General features: G+C 42.4%; 1 protein-coding gene across 27 annotated transcripts in view; it reads right to left on the reverse strand.

Moving 5' to 3' along the window:
- APBB2 (amyloid beta precursor protein binding family B member 2) overlaps nucleotides 1–19,326 on the reverse strand; it is a 373,983-nt gene that overhangs the window by 310,478 nt on the left and 44,179 nt on the right. The window contains exon 1 of one of the 27 annotated variants that reach the window (XM_067735782.1): nucleotides 14,607–14,628. The exons of the other annotated variants lie outside the window; for them this stretch is intronic. The gene's annotated coding sequence lies outside the window, so the exon portion shown is untranslated. Of the gene's footprint in view, nucleotides 1–14,606; nucleotides 14,629–19,326 lie in introns of those variants that run through there. 27 annotated transcript variants of the gene reach the window in all.

Raw genomic sequence — 19,326 nt, forward strand, 5'->3', positions numbered from 1 at the left:
TATATTTTATTTCTTAAAGCATTTCAAAATGGTTATTTTATATTCTGTATCAGATAATTTTAATATCTAAAGCCCTCAGGGTTAAGCCTATTGTTCTTTGTTTGTTTCTGATGACCCTCACTCCTGGTGGCTCGTTTTCTAGTAGGGTTAGAAATCTTTGATCCTCAACTCTTATTTGGTTGATCTTAGGAGAATCCTAAGGTCTAAAGTAGGCATGCCTTCCTCCAGAAAGGATTTGCATTAGCTTCTGCCAAAAGCCAATGGGCTCTATCTTCTTTTACAGGTCCTAATCGAATGCAGGCTCTTCTAACATTGCCACTCACCCAAGGCTTAGTCTCCAACCACACTGGTGAAGGCAACCCGTCTTCTGTGTTTGTTTACACAGAAAGCTCCCAGCTTGGGTTTTACCTTACTAATTCATGGTTGACACTTTGGAGATGTCTTAGTTCCTGTGATCCCAAAAGTGCATTAAAAAATGTTTTATCCAGATTACAATGCTTTAGTGAGGAAGTGCGTTTGAGTATCCAGTCCACCACACTGCTAGAAACCTGCATCTCAAACTAATCATCTTGTCTCAAAACCTACTTTTTCTCCTTTGTTTCCACATTTTACTGAATGACACCACTCACTCTCACCCAAATCTGAAACCCAGTAAAGCAAGTACCAATGACCCTACTCTTTCCTCCACTACCCACCCCAATGCAACGAGGCACCAAGTCCCAACTTCTGGCTTGATCAAAAGTGGGTTTGCTTTTCTGTTTCTAATCATCATGGCACCTAGTAGTATGAATTTAATCATCAAGGACAAGGAAGAAAAATAAATGAAGCTAAATTAAAACCAAAATCATACGTTCTGGCCAAATGAAGGTGCTTTATATGAAGGAAGGTTTGAATATAGGGAAATAGAAGGAGAAATGAACTGGGACTTTGGCTGTCAGAACCACGATCACATTTCCAAGGAGAGGTTTAATTTTAGCCCAGAAGATTATCTGTCGTGATAAATTGATGTTAATTTGAATGTTATTGGTTTTGCTTGAATTTACTCTATAAATTTGTCATTGTTTTATAGTTATATAAGAGCTGGAAGCATAAGGAGTTTATACCTAGTTTTATGTTCAGGCATATTTAAGCTACTTCATAATAAAAACATTTATGTTAGTACTGGGAATTTGTGAGAAAGTTTTCCTTTAAATAAAGAGGTCCATAAATTACTGAGATTTAAGGAACACTGGTCTTTATATACTTCGCCACCCCTTTGATACATTCATCATTCTCTCCATAAATGAACAGAGAGAAATGGAATACAACAGCACCAGCAAGAAATCATTTTCTAAGCTCCAATTCCTCCCCTAAGTCTCCAACTGTTTGAATCAGCTCAATACTGATGAATCTTTTAAGGCAGCACACTTTCTTTCCTCCAACAGTGGCAGTTTCTAATAGATAAGAAATATGCTTCTAATATATAGACGCACTGCTCAGCCCAGCTCCAACCACCACCCATTCCTACTAGAATGTATAAAATGGCACAAACCTACCTAGCAACCGTAGAGCAAATGCAATGTGTCAAACAAAGGCTAGTCCTTGCCTAAGGAAGTCCCTTTCCTGGTTGGGTTTCAATAACTGGGAATTGGGGTGAGTACAGCATTGTTGTTCTGAATGAGTACAAGAAACTCCCAATCATTTCTTTTTAACTTCTGTATTCTTATTCTTTATGGATTGATGGACTGTAGTTCTTTCAACCTCTAGATAGTTCATTTTAAACGTTCCCCTACAGGGCTTCCCTGGTGGCACAGTAGTTAAGAATCCACCTGCCGGTGCAGGGGACATGAGTTCAAACCCTGGTCCAGGAAGATCCCACATGCTGCGGAGCAACTAAGCCCGTGCGCCACAACTACTGAGGCTGTACTCTAGAGCCCATGAGCCACAAATACTGAGCCCACATGCCACAACTACTGAAGGCCGCGTGCCTAGAGCCCGTGCTCCACAACAAGAGAAGCCACCACAATGAGAAGCCCACGCACCACAACGAAGGAGTAGCCCCCGTTCGCTGAAACTAGAGAAAGCCCACGCACAGCAACGAGGACCCAGCGCAGCAATAATTAAATAAATTTACTTTTTAAAAAAAATAATAATTAAAAAAAAAAAGTCCCCCTACCAAGAAAAAAACTCTCTCTCCAACATACTGGCCCATGTGTCAACATCTTGTATTTCTCTTCCCACAGAGTCTGACCCAGTAGGAACCAGCAGGGAGGTCATAGCATATCCATCCAATCCCTTACTCAACAGAGGAGCACACCAGAGCCCAGAATGTTGAAAGGCTTACCCAGGGTCACACAGCTGATGGGCAGAGACCAGAACCCGGCTCTACCCAGTTGTGCCACCCAATCCAAGTCTGTGAGTCATCTGATTCATTTTAAATCATAAGTAGTTTGAACTAGGACTTCAAATTGATGCCTCTGGTCATCATTAAAATTTTTTTTAAAGTCAAGTAATTTGATATTTTGCTAATAATAATTTAAGGATATCCACAGTGTATGAAACAGTTCATGTTTCAATAAAAATCTAATGAAAGTTTCTAAATTCTAAACCCTAAGTCCAGGATTCGTATTTGAAATTCGTAATTCCTATTACCCTTCAAGCATGTGGGAAAGGGGCTTTCACGGAACAGCACTCCTAAACGCTGGCCTAATAAATTATGTTGAGAGTGGCTGCTAAGAATTTAAAAAACCAACTCAAAGCATAAATGGTGCTGCTACCCAAAGAACAGGTGAAATCACAAACTAGTACACGGTACGGCAGATTTCAGGCCCTCAAGAAATATTTGTTTAATTAAGAAGCAACTCCAGCTCTAGCTGGAAATCTATTTAACCACAGAAGTGAAATCATAATTAATATGATCACATCTAATTTTCCCCATGTTTGTTTCCTCAGGGCATCTGTAATGGCTGACGTGGAAATGGAACCGTAAGTATTATAGTAATAACATTTGTTGGAAAGCTCATCCTATATTTTCACAGCTCATACATTGATAGATATGGCTTTATTAATCCTTCACAGGCTTTTTCAAAGAAATCTCAACTATTAAAATTACATACTTTATCCACCTGAAACCAAGTAATACTGGCAAGCAAAACCTACTAGAAAGGACAAGTGGGAGAAAAGAAAAGGGGAGGAATAGGAATACAGTTAATTGAGGGGGAAAATTCAAGAGTAAACAATGCAGGAATTAAATGTAGCTAAAAATACAAACTGCTCCTTCATGGTCCAGATCCTGTATCATTTTAACAAAAGAGGGATAGAAATCCCCAAAAGACATTGTTCTGAAGGAAATCACCAGAGCCCCTGAGCACACTGAATCTCCCTGTGCTCTCTAAATCCATCACCAATCCAGCTTCATTCGTCCATCCATTCATTCATTCATTCACTCATTCATTCCTTTTTCCTTTTTTCATTTCAGGATAACATTTAGCAGTGCTTATTTTATTCGCCGTATCCAAAAGTAAATCCTGATGTTATATTAGGAAGAGAGAAGAGAAAACTTTTATCTGCAAACTAATGTCTGCTGTGAAGCTGAGTACACAGTTTTAGGAAAGTATTAGGAAAGTTCACAGGCTTTGGAGTCTTGAGAGAAATGGGTTCAAATCCTGATTGCATCACTTATTATCTGTGTGACCTTGAGACTGGCTCATCGTTTAACTTGCTGAGTCCATTTCCTCCTCTATAAAAAGGGGGCCATAACATCTACCTTCCAGATGGCATGAGGATGAGGGCTAGTGTCCTAAAGGACCTTAGCACTGTGGCCGACACCCAGCAAGTGGCTGTTTTTATTGTTCTTTCACACCTGCTGCATTTGTCTGAGGGCTCCACAACTTTCTCGGGCAGGTCGGTCTAAAGCACGTATGCCCCAGACTATCAAACACTCTGGCCCAGGCTGCAACGGCTCCCGCGTGAAAGCTGTCCTCCAAGACGGTCTAACGCCAGGCTTGTTAAAGCCGTGAGCCGGCAGGCCCTCGGGAACTGTGCTCCGCTCTCTTCCGAGTACAGACGAAATGAAAGCCACTCTCCTCAGGCTGTCTCAAAGGACCAGCCACCCTTGAAGGGCGTTCAGTCTCGCATTTTGGCTATAGTGAAAAAAGCCAAAGAAATGACCCCCAAATTCTCACCCCTGGAGCAAGCTAACGCCTACTGAAGAGTACGCGGGAGAGCGGAAGTTGCAAACATGCGAGGCGGGCTTGTCAATTTGCTCTACTGCCTTCATCCCCACCTGCCAGGACACACACCTGCTCCAACGTATGAATCTTACTGAAATCTGAACCAGGCCAGGATACTCCAAGAAATAACGCAGGGTCAGTAAAAAAAAAAGAAGCTGCTGGTTCTTAGCAAATTTCCCCCAGCCCTTAAGTAAGAACTACACTCTCCAAAGCCCATTTCCAAGGCAATTCTATCTCTGATTAAGAGAGGAGGAAAACACGAGGGACGAGGGCACGGACTCCAAGGCCAGGTCGCTGGGGCTCAAAACCTGGCTCCACCCCATCCTAGCTGTGTGACCTCGGACGTGTCATGCAGAAGGGGCATAATGACAGCACGGAACTCGTAGGGCTGGTGTGAGAACCGAATGGATTAACAGTCACTCTGATTTGTCTAAAGCAGTGGCTCTAAGCCGGGCCGGCATCAGGAGCACCTAGGAACCTTTTCCAAAAGGTACATGTCTGGGCAGTAGGTCAGGTTTAGAGCCCAGAAGGTGTATTTTGACAAAGCAATGTCATTCCCATGCCCACCCGGAGGTTAGACACTGGCTGAAAGCAAGTCCCAACTCTACCAGACCAGCCTTTCTTGGCAGGGTGGGGTGTTTCGAAGCTACCACTGCCCACCAAATGCCTCTGCAACCTGTGTGCTGCGGCCCGAAATCCCTTTAGCAGGAGCCCTCCACTGCACGACTCAGAAACACATTTTAAACCCGAAAAGGAGCCAACATTGGGTGTCATGCCCTTCATACCTATGTCCCGCTCCTCTAGGTCATCCCATGGCACAGCTCCTGTACAAAGGAGGAAACCGAAGAGCAGAGAGGTTCAGCAGCACAGCCGAGAAGGTTCTATAGTACAGTGGGCATATCTGCCCACTGCGCCACACTGCCTCCTGGCCTATCACCTGCACTCAGGAGCCCTGGACATGGTTCTAAATCAAGGACAGGGCTTCCCTGGTGGCGCAGTGGTTGAGTGTCCGCCTGCCGATGCAGGGGACATGAGTTCGTGCCCCGGTCCGGGAAGATCCCACATGCCGCGGAGCGGCTCGGCCCGTGAGCCATGGCCGCTGAGCCTGCGCGTCCGGAGCCTGTGCTCTGCAACGGGAGAGGTCGCAACAGTGAGAGGCCCGCGTACCCCAAATAAATAAATAAATAATAAATAAATCAAGGACAATGAAAGTGGACTGAAGGAGAAGCTCCAGACACACACCCCACCCCACCCCCAGGTCCTCTCCGGTGGTACTGAACCAAGAATAAGCTGGAGTATAAAGATACAGAAAGGAGTCCTCCACTCACCCTTTGCCTCTTCCTCCAGGAGAGGATTTTAGGGCAATTCTCAAACTCACCAAGCCTTGATGCTATAGCTATAAATAGAATTTATTAGCCTTAAATCTCTCCCCTCCTTCTCTCTCTTTTTCCTAGGCAAAAGGAAAGGAATAGATGAATTAACGGAAATAGATAAAAATGGAGAAGATGACCTGATCTACCTCAAAAAAACAAACAAACCACTATACTGTGAAGCTCAATAAGATCACAATATCCACAGTAATATTAGCTAATGTTTATTAAATTTAATCAGTACCAAGAACACATCATCTCCCGCCAAGCCCTAGAGATTTCCATTTTTCAGATGAGAAAACTGAGGTAGGAAAAGGTAAAAATAACTTGTCCAAAGACCGACAGTTTGTCAATGGAAATTCAAACCAGGTTAAAATCTAGCCATCTCAACTCTTTTTATTTTTTTTATTTTTTTATTTTTTTAACATCTTTATTGGGGTATAATTGCTTTACAATGGTGTGTTAGTTTCTGCTTTATAACAAAGTGAATCAGTTATACATATACATATGTTCCCATATGTCTTCCCTCTTGCGTCTCCCTTCCACCCTCCCTATCCCACCCCTCTAGGTGGTCACAGAGCACCGAGCTGATCTCCCTGTGCTATGCCGCTGCTTCCCACTAGTTACCTATTTTACATTTGGTAGTGTATATATGTCCATGCCACTCTCTCACTTCGTCACAGCTTACCCTTCCCCCTCCCCATGTCCTCAAGTCCATTCTCTACATCTGCGTCTTTATTCCTGTCCTGGCCCTAGGTTCTTCAGAACCATTTTTTTTTTTTTTTTAGATTCCATACATATGTGTTAGCATACGGTATTTCTTTTTCTCTTTCTGACTTACTTCACTCTGTATGACAGACTCTAGGTCCATCCCCCTTGCTACAAATAACTCAATTTCATTTCTTTTTATTAGCCTTCTCAACTCTTAAGTCTAGTATGTTATTTTCTCTATAAAATCTTTATGTAATCTGTCAAATCTTATAGAGATATTATTTTCCTTGTTATTAGGAAATTTCCATGAGCTGTAAAGTGCCTCAAAGGTGCAGAAAAAGCAAAGGGATGTGGATAATCTAAAAACTGGAATCTCATCCCTGGAATAAATAAGAGAAGCTTGTAAACCTATTTTCAGCGTAATGAACAGAAAATAAATTGACGCATCCAAAGAAAATGAAGGCAATGAAGAAATAACATTAAGGAGGAAAGCAATAGGCTTAAGGGCAAAAAAAAAAAAAAACCAAAAAATCACAGGATGATACTTTGTGGGTGCCGGAGAAACAATGCTATTTATTGGGAAACATAAAGGATGAAAACAAGGATGGAGAAGTAATTCACACAACTGTGAGGCACTGATCCAGGGCCTGGAGCAAGCGGGCTGGAAGGAACGGGCAGGGGCCTCCCAGGTGCTGCCGGCCTGGATGGGGAGGACAAGGGTCTGAGATCACGAGGCCTTAGAAAGGAAGTGACAGAATCCCTGCTGCTTAAGCGATTAGTCAGAGTGCCCAAGAACACCACGCTTCCTCCCTGCCCTACAAATGCTAGGGTATTCCAGACTTTCCTTCTCAACACAGGGGATGATTTTTTGTAAATACTAGATAGATCAGAAAGACTGCACCCTAGTCATCAGTGAGGATGCCAAACGAGACTTCAGGAAGCTGAACACAGCCACAGAAATAACCAGCAGCCAGGGGACCGGATTCCAGAGGTGGCTCCACTAACTATGCCCTCAGCCAAATCCTTCAGCAACTCAGTCCATCAACAGCCAAGTGACAGGCAGTGCAGACAGGATAACCTCTAAGAGGCAATCCTGGTCACGAGCTCCCTTCCCAGGTTACCCTGTTCTCGCTCTCATGTCCCATAGACTATGGTGAGCTCTCCAACGTGCTTCTAACCCCGAGAGAGAGAAGGAAGCAACTGAGGATAACAAACGTACTTAAGCCTCAACGAGCCTATAAGAATTAGAAATCCAAAATACAAGCAGCACTAGTGGAGCCAATGAGAATATCTGCCATTTATTGAGCCATTATTATGTGCCAGGCACCGTTCAAAGCACTCCGCATGTACTGGCTTATTTAATCCTCACAACAACCCTCTAAGGAAGGTAGGTTAAGTCACCTGTCCGGGGGGACACAGCCTGTAGTTAAGCGGGGACTGGAACCTGGCCTCCAGAGCCTGAGCTCTTCTTAATCACTACAAACACAGCATCAACTTTGTGGATAAGACTTCCCAGCTCACGACAGGATGCTGCTTTGCTCTTTGCCTGAAATTCTATCAACTCAAACTCACTGACAACGTGTGTTACAGAATGCTGCCAGTTTCCCTGGGGAAGAGGAGGCAACGAGTTTGGAAGTAGGATCTGGCAAATACACATCTTGAATAAAATCATGCCCTTCACAGACACGGCTCCTTGAATCCAGACTCTTTCTCCTGGAGTGCAGGCCCAAAGTCTCTCTCAGAAGAGCAGCACTGCAATCGACCGGTGGCAATGAGGACCACCCAGTGAGCTCATTTACTCAGGAGAGTCTGTGAGGCCCAGAAGCGTTGAATGGGTGACTCCAAGTCACACAGGTACTTGGAGAGTGAGCGAGGGCTAGAACCTGAGCCTCCCAAATGCCAATTTCATGTCCTTTCAATTCTTTAAAAACAAGATTCATGTCTTATCCCTTATTTTATATCTCATACCTTTTATTATGGAAACTTTCACACACATAAAAAAGTATAAAGAATGAAGGAATCCCTGTAACACCCATGATCCAGCTTCAACAATTATCCACTCACACCCAATCTAGTTTGCTCTCCAAAACCGCATATTCCCTACCCCTCCACCACTCCCACCAACTCCAGGCTGGCTGAAGGGAAATCCCAGGCATCACATCCTTTCGTCTACAAGTATTTCAGTGTGTATCTCCTACATATAAGGATACTCTAAAGCATAAACACACTAACATTATCGTGCCTATGAAAATTAATCGTCATTTCTTAACACCAGTTATCTGATCAGTGCTCCAATTTCCCCAATTGTCTTATGTTTTCTTACAGTTTGTTTGAATCAGAATGCAAACAGTGTATACATTGCAACTGGTTGATATATTTCATAAGTCTCTTTTAACCTCTAGGTCCCCTATTCATCTCTGTCTGTCTCTCTTTTTTTTTTTTAATCGGAGTAAAATGCTTTACAATGTTGTGTTAGTTTCTGCTGTAGAATGCAGTGAGTCAGCTATATGTATACACATATCCCCTCCCTCTTGGACCTCCCTCCCACCTTCCCCCGCCCATCTAGGTTGTCACAGAGCACTGAGCTGAGCTCCCTGTGCTATACAGCAGGATCCTACTAGCTACCTATTTTACACATTGTAGTGTGTTTATGTCAAACCTAATCTACCAGTTTGTCCCACCCTCCCCTTCCCCGTGTCCACATGTCCATTCTCTACGTCTCCGTCTCTATTCCTGCCCTACAAATAGGTTCATCTGTACCATTTTCCTAGATTCCACATATATGTGTTAATATACGATACTTGTTTTTCTCTTTCTGGCTGACTTCACTCTGTATGACAAACTCTAGGTCCATCCACATCTCTGCAAATGACACCATTTTGTTCCTTTTTATGGCTGAGTAATAGTCCTTTGTATATAAGTACCACATCTTCTTTATCCATTCATCTATCGTTGGACATTTAGGTTGTTTCCATGTCCTGGCTATTGTAAATAGCACTGCATTGAGGAAACCAGGTCAATTGTCCTGTAGTGTCTCCCAGAGTCTGGATTTTGCTGAGCTTTCTTTTTATCTCTCTCGGTGCTCTGCACTGTACCTTATACAAAGGAAGTATGCCTGGGCTCACCCACAGGCATTCACATTCATTTTCATGTTTTCACTCTCTCCCTCCCTTCTTCCCTTCTCCTCTCTGTTTTAAAAGAGTAAATTCCATCTAACTGTGGATTCAGTTCAACAACTATCTACTGAGTGCCAACACGGCAAGGCTGATGGAATACCAAGGTGAATAAGACAAGATATTATCTCTGAGAAGACACAATCTCATGAGGGTGATAAAGGCCATAATGTTAATTCAAAGGGGACAGATGAGAACTATCTGAGAAGGGTCTAGAAGAACTTCAAGGATGTGGTGGGACCTAAGCTAGACTTTGAAAAAACATGGTTTGGGCCCATTTGGAGCAAAGGACAATATAACATAGAGGATAAACTGGGCAATGTTAGTAAGGTGGGAATGTTTCTGGCATGTTTTAAACTGATAGCAGCGCTAGTGGATAAAAGATTTTATGGGAAAAGAGTTTGGTAAGGAAAGCTCCTGAATATCTGCTGGGGATTTGAGAACCATCGAGCATGTTTGATGAGGGGAGTAGCACTAGATCTGTATTAGACAGAGTTAGCAGCAGCACTGACAATGCCCTAGAGGCCAGGAATCCAGTTAACAGGGCTCTGTAAGAGGCCACTGGGAATGACCAAAAAGAAAAGGAAGTGACATGATCTGTCAACTGAATACGTGGGAGCAGAAGGCAGGAAAAGTAGAGGATGAAAAGCTGATGTGAGAAAACAGAAACAATGTTCCTAAGGAAAAAAAAATTATTTCCATAATACTTCAAGTAACACACTTTTTTTTTTTTTTTTTTGCGGTACACGGGCCTCTCACTGTTGTGGCCTCTCCCGTTGCGGAGCACAGTCTCCGGACGCGCAGGCTCGGCAGCCATGGCTCATGGGCCCAGCCACTCTGCGGCATCCTCCCGGACCGGGGCATGAACCCGTGTCCCCTGCATCGGCAGGCGGACTCTCAACCACTGCGCCACCAGGGAAGCCCAAGTAACACACTTTTATAGCTTCCAATTAAAACCCACATCAATATAAACATTCTCTAACGTTTCAAAGACAGGGATCATAGAAGGAAGAAACTTAACTGTAAAGATAAATCCTAATAGGCTCTATATTTATTTTATCTAGGAATACAATGTAAGCAAGAGTAAATCACAACCTCAATCTCTGAATTCTCAACTGATTTTGAAGGTACACACAAATTACAATCAGTAGTTTAGGGCTACAAATTTCCAAGACACTGACACAGGGCACAGGAGAAGGCTCCTTTGATTTAGAGATGATCTCAAGACACATAATTTCCCTTTATCTAATTAGAGAACACAATAAATTCTCCTAGTACCAGACAGCACAAACACAATTAAGTGCTTAAAAGATACTTCTGTGATGATAAATCCCTTTTAAAAAGCAAACCAGGCGACCAGGAGAAGATGGCGGAAGAGTAAGACGCGGAGGTCACCTTCCTCCCCACAGATACATCAGAAATACATCTACACATGGAACTGCTCCTATAGAACACCTACTGAACGCTGGCAGAAGACCTCAGACCTCCCAAAACGCAAGGAACTCTCCACGTACCTGGGTAGGGCAAAAGAAAAAAGAAAAAACAGAGACAAAAGAATAGGGACGGGACCTGCACCAGTGGGAGGGAGCTGTGAAGGAGGAAAGGTTTCCACACACTAGGAAGCCCCTTCGTGGGCGGAGACTGCGGGTGGCGGAGGGGGGAAGCTTCGGCGCCGCGGAGGAGAGCACAGCAACAGGGGTGCGGAGTGCAAAGCGGAGAGATTGCCGCACAGAGGATCGGTGCCGAACAGCACTCACCAGCCCGAGAGGCTTGTCTGCTCACCCGCCGGGGCGGGCGGAGCTGGGAGCTGAGGCTCGGGCTTCGGTCGGATCGCAGGTAGAGGACTGGCGGCGTGAACACAGCCTGAAGGGGGTTAGTGCACCACGGCTAGGTGGGAAGGAGTCCGGGAAAAAGTATGGAGCTGCAGAAGAGGCAAGAGACTTTTTCTTGCCTCTTTGTTTCCTGGTGCGCGAGGGGAGGGGATTGAGAGTGCTGCTTAAAGGAGCTCCAGAGACGGGCGCGAGCCGCGGCTATCAGCGCGGACCCCAGAGACGGGCATGAGACGCTAAGGCTGCGGCTGCCACCACTAAGAAGCCTGTGTGCGAGCACAGGTTACGATCCACACCCCCCTTCCGGAGAGCCGTGCAGCCCGCCACTGCCAGGATCCAGCAATCCAGGGACAACTTCCCAGGGAGAACGCACGGCGCGCCTCAGGCTGGTGCAACCTCACGTTGGCCTCTGCCGCCGCAGGCTCGCCCCGCATCCGTACCCCTCCCTCCCCCCGGCCTGAGTGAGCCAGAGCCCTGAATCAGCTGCTTCTTTAACACCATCCTGTCTGAGCGAAGAACAGACACCCTCAGGCGACCTACACGCAGAGGCGGGGCCAAATCCAAAGCTGAACCCCGGGAGCTGTGCGAACAAAGAAGAGAAAGGGAAATCTTTCCCAGCAGCCTCAGGAGCAGCAGATTAAATCTCCACAATCAACTTGATGTACCCTGCATCTGTGGAATACATGAATAGACAACGAATCATCCCAAATTGAGAAGGTGGACTTTGGGAGCAAGATATATTATTTTTTCCCCTTTTCCTCTTGTTGTGAGTGTGTATGTGTATGCTTCTGTGTGAGATTTTGTCTGTATAGCTTTGCTTTCACCATTTGTCCTAGGATTCTGTCCGTCAGTTCTTTTTTTTTTTACTTTAAAAATTTTTTTTCATAATTATTTTAATAACTTTATTTTATTTTATTTTATCCTCTTTCTTTCTTTCTATTTTTTCTTTCTCTCTATTTTTTCTCCCTTTTATTCTGAGCCGTGTGGATGAAAGGCTCTTGGTGCTCCAGCCAGGCATCAGGGCTGTGCCTCTGAGGTGGGAGAGACCACTTCAGGACACTGGTCCACAAGAGACCTCCCAGCTCCATGTAATATCAAACGGCGAAAATCTCCCAAAGATCTCCATCTCAACACCAAGTCCCAGCCTCACTCCACAACCAGCAAGCTACAGTGCTGGACACCCTATGCCAAACAACTAGCAAGACAGAAACACAGCCCCATCCATTAGCAGAGAGGCTGCCTAAAATCATAATAAGACCACAGACACCCAAAACACACCACCAGATGTGGACCTGCCCACCAGAAAGACAAGATCCAGCCTCATCCACCAGAACACAGGCGCTAGTCCCCTCCACCAGGAAGCCTACACAACCCACTGAACCAACCTTAGCCACTGGGGACAGACACCAAAAACAATGGGAACTACGAACCTGCAGCCTTCGAAAAGGAGATCCCAAACACAGTTAAGATAAGCAAAATGAGAAGACAGAAAAACACACAGCAGATGAAGAAGCAAGGTAAAAACCCACCAGACCTAACAAATGAAGAGGAAATAGGCAGTCTACCTGAAAAAGAATTCAGAATAATAATAGTAAAGGTGATCATCCAAATATTGGAAATAGAATAGAGAAAATAAAAGAAACATTTAACAAGGACCTAGAAGAACTAAACAGGAAACAAGCAATGATGAACAACACAATAAATGAAATTAAAAATACTCTAGAAGGGATCAATAGCAGAATAACTGAGGCAGAAGAATGGATAAGTGACCTAGAAGATAAAATAGTGGAAATAACTACTGCAGAGAAGAATAAAGATTGAAAAGAACTGAGGACAGTCTCAGAGACCTCTGGCACAACATTCAAATTATAGGGGTCCCAAGAGAAAAAGAAAGGGACTGAGAAAATATGTGAAGAGATTATAGTTGAAAAACTTCCCTAATATGGGAAAGGAAATAGTTAATCAAGTCCAGGAAGCACATAGAGTCCCATACAGGATAAATCCAAGGAGAAACACACCAAGACACATATTAATCAAACTATCAAAAATTAAATACAAAGAAAACATATTAAAAGCAGCAAGGGAAAAACAACAAATAACACACAAGGGAATCCTCATAAGGTTAACAGCTGATCTTTCAGCAGAAACTCTGCAAGCCAGAAGGGAGTGGCAGGACATATTTAAAATGATGAAGGAGAAAAACCTAGAACCAAGATTACTCTACCCAGCAAGGATCTCATTCAGATTGGATGGAGAAATTAAAATCTTTACAGACAAGCAAAAGCTGAGAGTTCAGCACCACCAAACCAGCTTTACAACAAATGCTAAAGGAACTTCTCTAGGCAAGAAACACAAGAGAAGGAAAAGACCTACAATAACAAACACAAAACAATTGAGAAAATGGGAATAGGAATATACATACTGATAATTACCTTAAATGTAAATGGATTAAATACTCCCACCAAAAGACACAGACTGGCTGAATGGATACAAAAACAAGACCCATATATGTGCTGTCTACAAGAGACCCACTTCAGACCTAGGGACACATACAGACTGAAAGTGAGGGGATGGAAAAAGATATTCCATGCAAATGGAAATCAAAAGAAAGCTGGAGTAGCAATTCTCATATCAGACAAAACAGACTTTAAAATAAAGACTATTACAAGAGACAAAGAAGGACACTACATAATGATCAAGGGATCAATCCAAGAAGAATATATAACAATTGTAAATACTTATGCACCCAACGTAGGAGCACCTCAATACATAAGGCAAATACTAACAGCCATAAAAGGGGAAATCGACACCAATACAATCATAGTAGGGGACTTCAACACCCCACTTTCACCAATGGACAGATCATCCAAAATGAAAATAAATAAGGAAACACAAGCTTTAAATGATTCATTAAACAAGATGGACTTAATTGATATTTATAGGACATTCCATCTAAAAACCACAGAATACACATTTTTCTCAAGTGCTCATGGAACATTCTCCCAGATAGATCATATCTTGGGTCACATATCAAGCCTTGGTAAATTTCAGAAAATTGAAATTGTATCAAGTATCTTTTCCGACCACAACGCTATGAGACTAGATATCAATTACAGGAAAAGATCTGTAAAAAACACAAACACATGGAGGCTAAACAATACACTACTTACTAACCAAGAGATCATTGAATAAATCAAAGAGGAAATCAAAAAATACCTAGAAACAAATTACAATGAAAACACGACAACCCCAAACCTATGGGATGCAGCAAAAGCAGTTCTAAGAGGGAAGTTTATAGCAATACAATCCTACCTTAAGAAACAGGAAACTTCTCAAATAAACAACCTAAACTTGCACTTAAAGCAATTAGAGAAAGAAGAACAAAAAAACCCCAAAGTTAGCAGAAGGAAAGAAATCATAAAGATCAGATCAGAAATAAATGAAAAAGAAATGAAGGAAACGATAACTAAGATCAAGAAAACTAAAAGCTGGTACTTTGAGAAGATAAACAAAATTGATAAACCATTAGCCAGACTCATCAAGAAAAAAAGGGAGAAGACTCAAATCAATAGAATTAGAAATGAAAAAGGAGAAGTAACAACTGACACTGCAGAAATACAAAGGATCATGACCGATTACTACAAGCAACTCTATGCCAATAAAATGGAAAACCTGGAAGAAATGGACAAATTCTTAGAAATGCACAACCTGCTGAGACTGAACCAGGAAGAAATAGAAAATATGAACAGACCAATCACAAGCACTGAAATTGAAACTGTGATTAAAAATCTTCCAACAAACAAAAGCCCAGGACCTGCTGCTTCACAGGAGAATTCTATCAAACATTTAGAGAAGAGCTAACACCTATCCTTCTCAAACTCTCCCAAAATATAGCAGAGGGAGGAACACTCCCAAACTCATTCTACAAGGCCACCATCACCCTGATACCAAAACCAGACAAAGCTGTCAGAAAGAAAGAAAACTACAGGCAATATCACTGATGAACACAGATGCAAAAATCCTCAACAAAATACTAGCAAACAGAATCCAACAGCACATTAAAAGGATCATACACCATGATCAAGTGGGGTTTATTCCAGGAATGCAAGGATTCTTCAATATACGGAAATCAATCAATGTGATAAACCGTATTAACAAGTTGAAGGAGAAAAACCATATGATCATCTCAGTAGATGCAGAGAAAGCTTTCGACAAAATTCAACACCCATTTATGATAAAAACCCTGCAGAAAGTAGGCACAGAGGGAACTTTCCTCAACATAATAAAGGCCATATATGACAAACCCACAGCCAACATTGTACTCAATGGTGAAAAACTGAAACCATTTCCACTAAGATCAGGAACAAGACAAGGTTGCCCACTCTCACCACTATTATTCAACATAGTTTCAGAAGTTTTAGCCACAGCAATCAGAGAAGAAAAAGAAATAAAAGGAATCCAAATTGGAAAAGAAGAAGTAAAGCTGTCACTGTTTGCAGATGACATGATACTATACAGAGAATCCTAAAGATGCTACCAGAAAACTACTAGAGCTAATCAATGAATTTGGTAAAGTAGCAGAATACAAAATTAATGCACAGAAGTCTCTGCCATTCCTATACACTAATGATGAAAAATCTGAAAGTGAAATTAAGAAAACACTCCCATTTACCACTGCAACAAAAAGAATAAAATATCTAGGAATAAACCTACCTAAGGAGACAAAAGACCTGTATGCAGAAAATTATAAGACACTGATGAAAGAAATTAAAGATGATACAAATAGATGGAGAGATATACCATGTTCTTGGATTGGAAGAATCAACATTGTGAAAATGACTATACTACCCAAAGCAATTTACGGATTCAATGAAATCCCTATCAAACTACCACTGGCATTTTTCACAGAACTAGAACAAAAAATTTCACAATTTGTATGGAAACACAAAAGACCCCGAATGGCCAAGGCAATCTTGAGAATGAAAAAATGGAGCTAGAGAAATGAGGCTCCCTGACTTCAGACTATACTAAAAAGCTACAGTAATCAAGACAGTATGGTACTGGCACAAAAACAGAAATAAAGTCCAATGGAACAGGATAGAAAGCCCAGAGATAAACCCATGCACATATGGTCACCTTATCTTTAATAAAGGAGGCAAGAATATACAGTGGAGAAAAACCTCTTCAATAAGTGGTGCTTGGAAAACTGGACAGGTACATGTAAAAGTATGAAATTAGAACACTCCCTAACACCATACACAAAAATAAACTCAAAATGGATTAAAGACCTAAATGTAACGCCAGACACTATCAATCTCTTAGGAGAAAACATAGGCAGAACACTCTATGACATAAATCACAGCAAGATCCTTTTTGACCCACCTCCTAGAGAAATGGAAATAAAAACAAAAATAAACAAATGGGACCTAATGAAACTTAAACGCTTTTGCACAGCAAAGGAAACCATAAACAAGACCAAAAGACAACCCTCAGACTGGGAGAAAATATTTGCAAATGAAGCAACTGACAAAGGATTAATCTCCAAAATTTACAAGCAGCTCATGCAGCTCAATAACAAAAAAACAAACAACCCAATCCAAAAATGGGCAGAAGACCTAAATAGACATTTCTCCAAGGAAGATATACAGATTGACAACAAACACATGAAAGAATGCTCAACATCATTAATCATTAGAGAAATGCAAATCAAAACTACAATGAGGGCTTCCCTGGTGGTGCAGTGGTTGAGAGTTCCCCTGCATCAGCGGAGCGGCTGGGCCCGTGAGCCATGGCGGCTGAACCCGCGCGTCCGGAGCCTGTGCTCTGCAACAGGAGAGGACACGGCAGTGAGAGGCCCGCGTACCACAAAAAAAAAAAAATTACAATGAGATATCATCTCACACCGGTCAGAATGGCCATCATCAAAAAATCTGGAAACAATAAATGCTGGAGAGGGTGTGGAGAAAAGGGAACACTCTTGCATTGTTGGTGGGAATGTACATTGATACAGCCACTATGGAGAACAGTATGGAGGTTCCTTAAAAAACTAAAAATAGAACTACCATATGACCCAACAATCCCACTACTGGGCATATACCCTGAGAAAACCATAATTCAAGAAGAGTCATGTACCACAATGTTCATTGCAGCTCTATTTACAATAGCCAGGACATGGAAGCAACCTAAGTGTCTACTGACAGATGAATGGATAAAGAAGATGTGACACATATATACAATGGAATATTACTCAGCCATAAAAGGAAATGAAATCAAGTTATTTGTAGTGAGGTGGATGGACTTAGAGTCTCTCATACAGAGTGAAGTAAGTCAGAAAGGGAAAAACAAATACCGTATGCTAACATATATATATGGAATCTAAAAAAAAAAAAAAAAAAGGTCATGAAGAACCTAGGGGTAAGACGGGAATAAAGACACAGACCTATGGGCTTCCCTGGTGGCGCAGTGGTTGAGAATCTGCCTGCCAGTGCATGGCACCCGGGTTCGAGCCCTGGTCTAGGAGGATCCCACATGCCACGAAGCAACTGGGCCCGTGAGCCACAATTACTGAGCTTGCGCATCTGGAGCCTGTGCTCCGCAACAAGAGAGGCCGCGATAGTGAGAGGCCCGCTCACCGCGATGAAGGGTGGCCCCCCCTTGCCACAACTAGAGAAAGCCCTCGCATGGAAACGAAGACCCAACACAGCCATAAATAAATAAATAAAGCAAACTGTCAACAAGTAAAAATAAATAAACACTATTTAAAAAAAAGAAAAAGACACAGACCTACTACAGAATGGACTTGAGGATATGGGGAGGGGGAAGGGTAAGCTGTGACAAAGTGAGAGAATGGCATGGACATATATACACTACCAAATGTAAAATAGATACCCAGTTGGAAGCAGCCGCATAGCACAGGGAGATCAGCTCGGTGCTTTGTGACCACCTAGAGGGGTGGGAAAGGGAGGGTGGGAGGGAGCGAGACGCAATAGGGAAGAGATATGGGAACATATGTATATGTATAACTGATTCACTTGGTTATAAAGCAGAAACTAACACACCATTGTAAAGCAATTATACTCCAATAAAGATGTTAAAAAAAAAAGAAAGCAAACCAAAAAACCTTTTTTTGTATACAAACTGCCTGAAAAAGTGAAATAATAATATCACTTCTCATGGTAACTTTTAAATAACTAAAATAGCTATTTTATCCCCTGAATTTCAAATCCTGTATCACACTAGCTTTAATGTAAACACAAAGAGTAAACTCCAAATATTTTTAGAACCAACAGAAAGTCATAACTTTGAGGTTGATTCCTTTCACTTAGGAATGTTCCTAAATGATCCCTTAAAGCATACCTATTTTTTAGAGGACTATATTAAATCCAGGTGTTTAAGTATATATCAAGGTTAACATAATGTCCACCTTCTGGGCGTAATTCTGGATTCTCATTTTTCTTTTTAAGTTTTATTTTACAAAGGATTTTAAGTGGGTATATTTTTCCTTCGGCCCCATTTTCAGAAAGTTTCACCATCGGAGTAATAAACCACTTCCCTAAACCATTACATCTTGAATACTTCCCCCACAAAAAAAATCAAGTATTTTGTATTTCAATTGACCATTTGAGATGTCTGCAACACATGCACATAAAGGAAGGCAGTTTGAGATTTGGAATCCAAAGAACCTCAGGTGTGCGAGTTTTAGCTGTGTATCACTCGTAAATCGCTTGTCTATTTCCTCACTGTACGCTCGGGTCACATTAGCACCTGTCTCTCGGGAATGCTGCAGAACTATCTCTGATTCTCTGATCCTCCAATGCCAACTGGGCGTCCTACAATTCAATTTCGACACCAACTACCCAGAGGGAGCATCAGACCCCCAAGTTTAAGGGCTCACTCCTGCAAGCCGGTCCTCATTTCAGATGCCAGTGACGAGCACCCAGTTCCCAGGTCCCTTGTATTTCTATCTGACTTAGCCCACAACACCTACCCCCTCAGGTTCACGAGAACAGCTCACAGAACTCAGGATAACACT

This window comes from Pseudorca crassidens, chromosome 4 (genome assembly GCF_039906515.1).
Source record: "Pseudorca crassidens isolate mPseCra1 chromosome 4, mPseCra1.hap1, whole genome shotgun sequence".
NCBI lineage: Eukaryota > Metazoa > Chordata > Mammalia > Artiodactyla > Delphinidae > Pseudorca > Pseudorca crassidens.